Source organism: Octopus bimaculoides, chromosome 1, assembly GCF_046866305.1.
Source record: "Octopus bimaculoides isolate indiv1 chromosome 1, ASM4686630v1, whole genome shotgun sequence".
NCBI classification, from domain to species: Eukaryota; Metazoa; Mollusca; class Cephalopoda; order Octopoda; family Octopodidae; genus Octopus; species Octopus bimaculoides.
The window spans coordinates 64,589,493-64,600,671 of record NC_142928.1 but is presented as its reverse complement, the minus strand read 5'-3'; positions in this window follow the sequence as shown (position 1 = coordinate 64,600,671).

The following is an 11,179-nucleotide window of genomic DNA, read 5'->3' as shown; positions in this document are numbered from 1 at the left end:
TATGGGCCACAGTTATCCCGATTTTGCAGAGGAAATCAGCAGTGCGGGGTCCGAGTACACCTGAGGTCACGATGCCAACCGGCAATAACAGATAGCGGCCGGTCAGGCCCCGAAATTTGTCTTTCTTTTTCTTTCCTTCATTACGAGTGGCGATACCCGGATTCGCAGTCGATACAGCAAGGTTGGAGACGGAGAACGTGTTGCAGAACGTCGCGTCCCAGATTAGGGACTTACCTTCCTTTTATGGGAAGAGGGTTATTCTGCTGGGGCGCTTACCATCCCTGCGGTCAAGACTTGCTGGCTCCAGTTGTGATGATGCCGTTCAGAGTGGCGTGTCGGGGAACCCGGCCCGCGTTATGACTGTCGGATAACGGATGCAGGCCGAATTCGTCGATTACAGACCCACATATCATCAAATGTATTCTAGTCATGACTTGGAATGTAAAGAACCGAAAGAAATACCACAAAGGATTTTGTCAAACACTCTAAGGTTTCCACTATGGTTATTTATATATTAAGGAAATTCCTAAACGCTAATTAAGTTTCAGAAGAGTTTAGAACCTTCATACATTGTATACACTAACATAATCAGTTTCACAACAAAAATGGTAGAACAGTAGAATCGTGGGGACGTGGGAAAATTGCTTTGGAATGTTTATTTCGATATTCAACAGACTAAGTTCAAAAACTAATGGAAACAATTCTGCTTTTCAATGATCCGGGACGGATAAAATGAAGAACTAGTCAAGTACTGAGATCGACATCATCGATTATCAACTCCACCACAGATTTCAAGGCATTGAGCATACGTTGGAAACAATAACTAGTATCATTACAAAAGCTAGTCTCTCTTGGAGCGGAAGCTGCAGCTCTGTTTCGGTTCCACTGCAAGTAAGTTTCAAGAAGATTACAACTTTTTGAAAGGGACTTAAAATTGAATGTATAATCAATGGAGTAAATATATAAAAGCTACAAGAAAGAATGAGAGAGGCAACAATAATGAAAATATGACAAAATTACAGAGAATAAGGGAAAAGTGAACGCGAATTTTGGATTTGAAAGAAAAATCAACACTACAGTGTGTGGGTATGTGTATATATGTGTGTATATATGTGTGCGTATGTGTGTATACGTATGTGTGATTGAATGTATGTGCGCATGTATATGTATGAATATATATATATATATATGTATATATATATATATATATATATATATATATATATATATATATATATATATATATATATATATATATATATATATATATATATGCATACATACACTTAAACACACATTGCACGCATAGGTGGTGAGAATATGTGAAATATATAATCTATGGTATATGTATATGTGCGTGTTTGTGCGTGTGCGCATGTGCGTGTGTGTGTGTGTATGTGTGTTTGCGGGTGTGTGTATGTACATTAACATATATATATATATATATATATATATATATATATATATATATATATATATATATATATACACAGATATATATACATACACAAACACATTTATGTATGTAAACATACATATATGTATGTAAACATACATATATGTCTGCACATGTGCGTAGTACACGCACACGCACTTAGGTATGTATGTACAGATGTAAATACACATATATGTACATGTATATGAACACAGGTGTGTGTGTGTGTCTAAACGTGAAACTATGATTGAATCAAAATGAAGAAAGGAAGAAAGAAAGAAAACAGAAGGAAAGAATTTATTCCCAAGTCGTCTATATTCTGTCAAAATATGTTGACTTAAGAGCAAAGGAACGAAGGCGTCTAGAACCAAACTTCGCTTTACAGGAATAATACAGAATCATCATTGTAGTGTTTGTCTAATTAGTTATGTATAACAAACAGTGGACACATACGGAGACTGTTGGTCGCACGACAGCTGTAAAATCTATCTACAAATGGCGTCACAGAAATTTCAAGACAGAAGAGAATATACATTGATTTGACAAGAAGTGTCAGACAGAAGAGAAATCACAGCAAATGTTTATGCATATATGCAAATAGATACGTACAGGTGCACAATTACTGGTACATATTCATGTTATGAATTTGTTTTGTTGATTCTTTTTCGCTTCGACGTTTCTATCGATCTGTTTATTATTTTGCGATTTTTCGATGGATAAATGTGAAGGTGAAAGACGAGAAATGGAAGTCGATATGGAGAGAAAAGCACAAAAGGTGATTATAACAGAAGATATGAATAAAGACAGACAGACACACACACACACACACATACACACACACACACACACACAACACACACACACACAATACACACACACAATACACACACATTTGTATGCATGTATCTCTCTCTCTCTATCTATCTCTCTATCTATGAATATATGTCTATATATATTTATACACACACACATATACATATGTATATATATATACACACACACACATACATACATACAAATACTCATACAAACGCGATTATTTATTAATCTCTCTCTCCCTCTCTCCCTGTATATATATATATACATACACACACATATATACATATATACATGCATACACACACATACACACACACACACACACACACGCATATATATATATAGACATTAAAGCAAACATGCACGCACACAGATAGACAGACAGACAAACAGAGAGACAGACAGACAGATAGATAGATATATAGATAGATAGATAGATAGATAGATAGATAGATAGATAGATAGATAGATAGATAGTGTTATATAACGTTCATCTAAGTATGTGTAAATATAGACTTCCGTGTTGTAAAACTTTTAATATGGTGTATTCATCAAACATACGAACATAGACAGACTTTTCACAAGTAAGCAAGTCGACGTCTCTTCTTACGCCCAATACCAAACCACACACACACACACACACACACACACACACACACACACACACACTAAACATATTTCTAGCTATCTCCTAAAATATCAATTATGATACAGACATCTATGTGTGTGTGTGTGTGTGTGTGTGTGTGTGTGTGTGTGTGTGTGTGTGTGTATGTGTACATAGATATCATTTTATATATATATGTGTACATGTGTTGTGAACTTACATTTATTCATGTATATATCATATATTTGATAATAATCAATATAAGATATTTGATGTTTATATAAATATTACACGGCAGAATTTGAACTTAAAACGCAAGAAGTTGGTAGAAATGGTACTCCATGTTTCGTCCGACACACTAACATAAGTGTGTGTGCGTGTTTCTATGAATGTATGTATATATATATATATATATATATATATATATATATATATATATATATATATATATATATATATATATATATATATATATATATATATATATATATATATATATACATATATATATATTCACACACATACATACAATTACTCGGACGCATGAACACACATATACGTTTGAATGTTATTCAACCATTATCTATAATAGGCAACATTCATACAACAGATAGTTGAATAAATTAATGATTTCCACAAATAGATATATCTTTATTTACGTTTTAACTCGATTTGGAATTTATTACATGCGGAAGAAAAACGTGAAATTTCATATGGCACGTATTAACTGAATTTCTACAATTCCGGTCACACAATGCCCTATGAAATTGGATACAATAAGTACCACAAGGTTTAGCTCAGACATATTTTTAATATATCACTCTGTATCCAAATTGTCACTTATCATTCATGACAACATAAAGGGAGATGATTTTTCCGTAGTCTTTTAGACCCGGATATTTTATCGACTGAATATAATATTCCTGTTGTTATTCTCCTTGCTCTTGTTTACCACTAAATCTGGTCTGATCAAACAATTGTATAATCAAAGATGTTAAAAACGTTGTGTGAAATCTGTTGCAGTATACTGAAACGTAAGTTGTTTTCGTTCTAGTCCACTAATGCTTGTCTCCGTCTATCCTAAATGCTCATGCTTTTTGTTGAGTGAAACTATGCCAAAAACCTTGGCAATCTTGGTAAATGTGTTATCATTTGTTGTGTGTTCACTTGTAGCTTTTGTTGATGTTGCTGCTATTGTTGCTCATTCTGTTATCGTAGTTGTTGTTCTTCTTTGTACTGCTATATATGCAGGTATATATGCTGATGTGCAACAACGCCGCACAGTTGAAGCAAATATTCATCTCACGATGTCTCGAGTATATAGTGCTGACGGGCTGAAATAACGGCGAAATATTGATATGCAACGTTGTCATTCGCTTTCGGGTGATTCGTTTCGTCTCGTTCGTGGTATTCACTGTATTTTAACACACGACATCTCCAAGTAGCCTTTCCCTTTTTTATTTGTTGTAGTCTATCTTTTATACTAAGACAAAACATGTAAATGATAACACTTCCAATTTTGAAGAATGTTAGCCAGGAAGTTTTTGGTAAGCAAGCTTTGATCTTGTGCCACCAATATGAAACCTTCAGTCTCTGCTTTCAGTCGTGAACTTCTCAGCCACTGATGGATTGTTGCTTGGTCTACGTCAGCATTTCGGCTTCGAAGTGTATACTGTTCATGCAGAGGCTTCTGGCTCCATTGCTCCTCAATTTGTTTTTGCTTTTGCAGGTTCTTCAACTAATTCAGGTTTAATGCCAAGTTCCCTTACGAATCTGCAAGCTTCCTTGACAATAGAATGTGATCTTTTGCTGCTTTCGTGTTTGCACCTAAGCCGCAGCATCCAGTCCTCTGTATTAGATAAGTACATGTTCATTGCTATTGTAGAGGTCTTATAGCACAGTTCTACTTGTATCATTCCTCTTCTCCAATTACTTCTAGATAGGTACAGACGATCGACGAGTCCTTGGAGTTCTGTAAGATTCCAGTTAATGATGTTAAATTGTATTGGACTACTAGAAGTGCCAGATTGTTAATGGCTTCGATGCGATTTTTGGAGTTGAGTCGTATTTTTCTGTAATACTCCTTTCGCATTTTTTCCTTCATAGTATCATGTTGTATACCGTCTCCTTCATTTATGCCCAGATGTTTATAGATTCCTTGTGGGTCAAGCTCCTTGATGGTAGTGTCGGTATCTAATTTAATGGAAGCTTTTTGCTTGAGCTCTCCTCTGACAAAAGTTGCTTTAGCACAATTATCAAGGCCAAAACCTATCCCCATGTGTTATCATCATCATCATCATCATCATCATCATCATCAACAACATCATCTTTATTATTGATTTGACTTAGGTTTAGTCTTATTCCTGATAGGATTTATGTGGGTAGCGGATTACTACCTGTAACCTAAGGTATCCACAAGTTTTCAGCAGTCTTTCAAGTGCCTAGAAACCTCCTGATAATCTTTCCTGTCCCTGAGAGGCAAATTTTCTGTAGAAGCTCCAGAGGGCATTCTATTCCAATCTCTTTCAGCAGTTTGTCTATATCGTTACTTACAGTTCCCAATGCACCAGTTATCATAGACACCACCTATACAGTTTTCATACTCCAAATTCTTGAAATTTCAAACTTTAAGGGCTTTATTATTATTATCGTTAATGAACTTCTTCTTCTTCTTCTTCTTCTTCTTCTTCTTCTTCTTCTTCTTCTTCTTCTTCTTCTTCTTCTTCTCCTTCTTCTTCTTCTCCTCCTTCTCCTCCTCCTCCTCCCCTTCCTGCTTCTTCTTCTTCTTCTTCTTCTTCTTCTTCTTCTTCTTCTTCTTCTTCTTCTTATTATTATTATTATTATTATTATTATTATTATTATTATTATTATGCGGCGAGCTAGCAGAATAGTTAACGCGTCGGATAAATGCTTAGCAGCCTTGCGTCCGTCGTTGCGCTCTGTATTCACATTCCGCTGATATCGACTTTGGCTTTCATCCTGTTGGGGTCGATAAAATAAGTACCAATTGAGCACAGAGGTCAATTCATTCTTCTCCTGAAATTGCTGCCCCTGTGTCGAAATTTGAAACCTTTATTATTATTATTATTATTATTATTATTATTATTATTATTATTATTAGTAGTAGTAGTAGTAGTAGTAGTAGTAGTAGTAGTAGTAGTAGTAGTAGTATCATTAATTGGGTGTATATGTGCTATTCTGGACCATTTATACATTTCACCTAACAGTGTATAACATTGACAGATGTAAATACCTTGACGTTATGCCGAATATCTTCCTAACAAAAACAGAGAGATCTGAACTATTTTCAATTCCGTATTGGGATTTCATCACGAACCAGCAAGCGGCAAACAATCCATTATGTATAAAAACATATGGTCTCTCCGATATACTTAAGCACTTACTAATCATAGGTTTATATGCAACGTTTCTATAGACAGTTAAAGAAGGTCCTCGGTCGCTAATGAAATCCAAACACAGGATTAACACTAAGTCCAGTTGATACCTCATTTTCTGTCCAATTTGTTATTGTAAAGACAAGGTGTTTAAATCTGTCTGTTACATACAGTGTTAGCTAAAAATCTATAGATATTTTCTGTTGTACAGTATAACATAACTAATTTATACACATATCTACACACATTCACACGCATACACACACGTATACGGCGCACACATACACATATATATATACACACATATTTATATATATATCAGGCAAAAATGCACTCGTTACCTAACACTCCTGTGCGAAAGTGATCGGTAAGATCGGCCGCAACGGATATACGTATGGATATATATATATATATTATATATATATATATATATATATATATATATATATATATATATATATATATATATATATATATATATATATATATATATAAATTATTATTTATATATAGAGGGTGATATAGTGGCCTAGCATATAAATAATCTGAAAATTCAGAAAAATTGTATTGCATGTGTATAAGAAGGGATGACCACTAAGTGGACATCCTATATGCTAGAAAGAGGTTATCAACGACCTAACCACAAAGAAAAATAATGTTCTCCAGAAAAAAATTTCGCAGAACACCAGAACATAAGCGGACAAGACAAAATGAAAAATATACAGAATAAAGAATTAATTGTGTACCGGTTTCGAACATTAACCTTTTACTTACGTAACAACATCCGTGTTCTCTTCAGCACAATCGTTCTGGAATCAATATAATTTGCAGAACTATACACGAAATTGGCGCGCCAGAGCTGAGAGATTTTGAAAAATAACCCCAATGTAATCTGTAGAACTGTACGCAAGTCTTGTTTTATGAAGACAAATATATATATATATATATACATATATATATATATATATATATATATATATATATATATATATATATATATATATATATATATATATGGGGGGGGGAACAAAATAAAAATGAGAAAATCACATCTTTGATTGGTAATTGCACCATACAATACCGATGATCGTATCAGCGCAACCCAAAATTGATTAAATTCAATGTGAACTGAGAAAATATCTTTTATACTCGAATGCATACAAAAAGAACGTTAAGGAGAAATATAATATTCTAAGAAAAGTCAGTTTTGTATGTAACTACTGAGAACGTCAGTAGATAATGAAAGAAAAAAATTAAACATACGAATTCTCCATTACGACAATTAGAAACAGATATTCTACGTCACAACAATTTGTTATCTATTTATGTTTAATATTTTTCGAAAAAAATTATTCATATTATATTATATGAAAACATTTGTATTTAATGGATTATTTAGAATTGAAAATTTTAAATGCTTTTCTGTATTAGTGACGACATTTCAATATAAAATTACCTTTATAATTCAATAATATTAATTTAAAAGTAATTATGTAATACATTTCCTCAAGGCAGACATCACATTTCAAATTACCAGTATTGTACGATAGTGCGTAACTAATATGGACCACTTTAGATCATACTTAATGTTTCTACTCCTTTAATCTTCCTAGTTGATATTCACAATGGACCCAGCCGATGGCCGGATCCGTCTTACGCGTGATAGCAGCTGTTCGACATAAACCTATAAGTCAGCAATGCTCGACCATTGTTTAAGAGCGCGTAGAACAGTTAAGCCCGACTGATGGTACTCCTATGCCTGTAGAGTTTATCCCGAACTATCATTGTCCCTCGTAGAACTGCTAGGCCAAGGATTTCTGGAAATTATCCATAGGCCTCGGACCAAAAGTCTTCTGGAACCCACAAGTGAGTTGATTCTCGTCGACGTCCAGTTTCCTCGAGAACGTCGACGCACTTGCTAGCCACGAACATTCAGTAGAGCGTCAGCAATTTTTGGGAAAAAGGGCGAGTCTATTGCATCGATCCCAGTTCTCACACTACCACTTATTTTATCGAGGTTGAAAGGATAGAAGGCAATGTCGACCTCGGCGGAACTTGAACTCAGAACGTAAAGATGGACGAAATGCCACTAAGCATTTTGCTCGGCGTGCAAACGTTTCTGCCAGCTTCCCGCCTTAATCAGGATTATAATACTCCATGACAGACTATGCTCCACGCTTCTCATCTGAGAACTTGATGCTCCGAAAGTGCCTGTAAGAATTTTCGGTATAAAAATTATAAAGAGAAGTTAGAAAAAAATGTCTAAGAGTAATAAAAAAAAAGATAGCGATAATGATAATGGCGCGATAGATCAATATAAATATAATGGGCTCAAAAACAATTTGAATTTTCGCAAATTGTCCTTCCTATTTTGGTCGTAAATTTCAGCAACCTCTTTCTTGCTTTCATTTTATTGTCTGTTTTATATCTTTCGTTCTATTTCCTCGTTATTTATTCATTCATTAACTATTAAATGATTTCATTTATTAACAGAGATGGCTTAATCTTATTTGTCTTCGTTTATTTTTACTTTATTTCTTTCTGATCGAAGTTTATGTCTTTTTCCTTTTTCTTTTCTTACATGACGATCTTCAGTGATTTTGGTTTTTACCGCTCTTTGTTCATTGTTCACCCGAAATTCGCACTACTTTCTCAGCTTCCTTCCTTTTAATTTCTTTTGCACTCTGTCTCCCATCTCTCTCTTTCACTCCTTCTCTCTTCACTCACGCATACACATGTTTATGCGCACACTCTCACAAATACACGCACGCGCACACACATATACATACGTAGGTATATCTACCTATCTGTGTGTGTGTGTGTGTGTAAGATTGCTTAATAATTTTTAATAATAATAACATATATGACTTGAAGATGTCTTGCCTTAATAAATTTATATATATATATATACATATACATATACCAGAAGCCAAGACTGCGGATACATACTTGCAGAAGCCAACTCTGCGATTTAAGGATTGTGTAAAGTCCTCATTGTGGAGGCGCAATGGCCCAGTGATTAGGGCAGCAGACTCACGTTCATAGGATCGCGGTTTCGATTCCCAGGGCGGGCGTTGTGAGTGTTTATTGAGTGAAAATATCTAAAGCTCCATGAGGCTCCGGCAGGGGATGGTGGCGAACTCTGCTGTACTCTTTCACCACAACTTTCTCTCACTCTTACTTCCTATTTCTGTTGTGCCTGTATTTCAAAGGGTCAACCTTGTCACACTGTGACAACACACAACACACAACACACAGCACAAAGTGCCCATTAAAGCTCTGTGAAATGCAGGAGGCCGACTGGGAGACCAATGCTGGCCACCACCAAGGATGGAGGAAATAGGTAAAGGAAGGCGTCGATAACTTTGAAAGTGCACGTATTCTTCATGAAAAATGTAAGCGTGCTGCTAGAAAAACGCACAGATAATGTAATAAATGGTGAAAGCTTGATCTGCAATGTTTGCAATCGTGTATGTTTGTCAAGATCAGGGCTCGTTAGTTACCAACTGACCAGCAAGTGTAAAGTATAAGGTAGTTTTGAGTGCAAAATGTTCCTAAATATCAGAATACGTATAGTGTATATAATATATACAGTCTGACTTCAGTTTCGAAGTCACTCTCAACGTTTTCCTTGTAAAAGTTTGATAAACATATGCAGAACTAAAATAGTTATTGGATAATTCTTCAGTTTAATATTAAATTGTTTTATTTACAACTTAGAAGCATACTTTCATACATGAATACATGTATATATATATATATATATATATATATATGTACGTATGTGTGTATGTGTGTGTGTATGCGCGCGTGTGTGAGTGTGTGTGTGTGTGTGTGTGTGTGTATGCGTATACACACAGACACACACGTGCCCACACATACTCACACGCACACAAACACACACACAAACACATACACACACATCTCTGTGCGCTACCTCCTCCTATTAATGTCTGTTTAAATTTTATTTGGACATACGCTGTGCATATTTTATTTTGTACTCACCTATTTATTTATTTGTTTGTTTGTTTATTCATTTATTTATTTACTTACTTTATGCATCTTCAGTCTATTTCTTAAATTTTTTGTTTTTCTTACGGAATCTTCCGTTTCTAGAACTTTCTATTTCATATCGAATTCAATCGTTGCAGAAGAAATCAGCATCGAACAAGATGTACCTCGAGTGAGCACACACATATGCTCAAATGACCATCATGTGTTTTTATGCTATCAGGGTGTACATTATATAATATGATAGTGATGGAGCGACAGTAGAAGTAATACGAGCTTGGCATTCAAAATATTGGATCACCACTGGTTATTATTGACTTTCCATTTTAGCTATTCTCCTAATAATAGATTATCAACCAAGTTTTGTTACCGCAGCTTTCGGCCATTTAAATTACCTTAACATGGCGTGCCAGGGTTCGTTTTGTTATAGGTGTTTTTTATATGTTTACTGTTCATGTGATTGCGATAAGTATTGATTTATCAATTTACTTGCTTTGACGTAGGCATTAAAAACATTTAGAAAAACATAGATAAGCAAACCACAAAGCAAAAGCAAAAAGATTCTCGATATAGTTTGCAGAGATATATTTTATTTGTTTTACCGTAAAATCTGTTGTGAATGTTATTTAGATGACATAGTTAAAGTGGATCACGTGTTTATTTTCTTTCACTGATGTTCAAAGGGGGAAACGTGGGGGAAGAGAGATGGTTATTTACCTCCTGGCAAAGGAATGAGAAAGACTTAGACAGATGGAGATAGAGAGTGATAAAATGAGGGACGGAGAAAGACAATGAGGAGAAGGTTAGTAACAAAACAAACGACCGTTTCGCTGGTACCCATTCCACTGTCTCTATCTCTAACAAAACACAGGATAAACTATATCACACACACATATCTATCTACCTATCTAT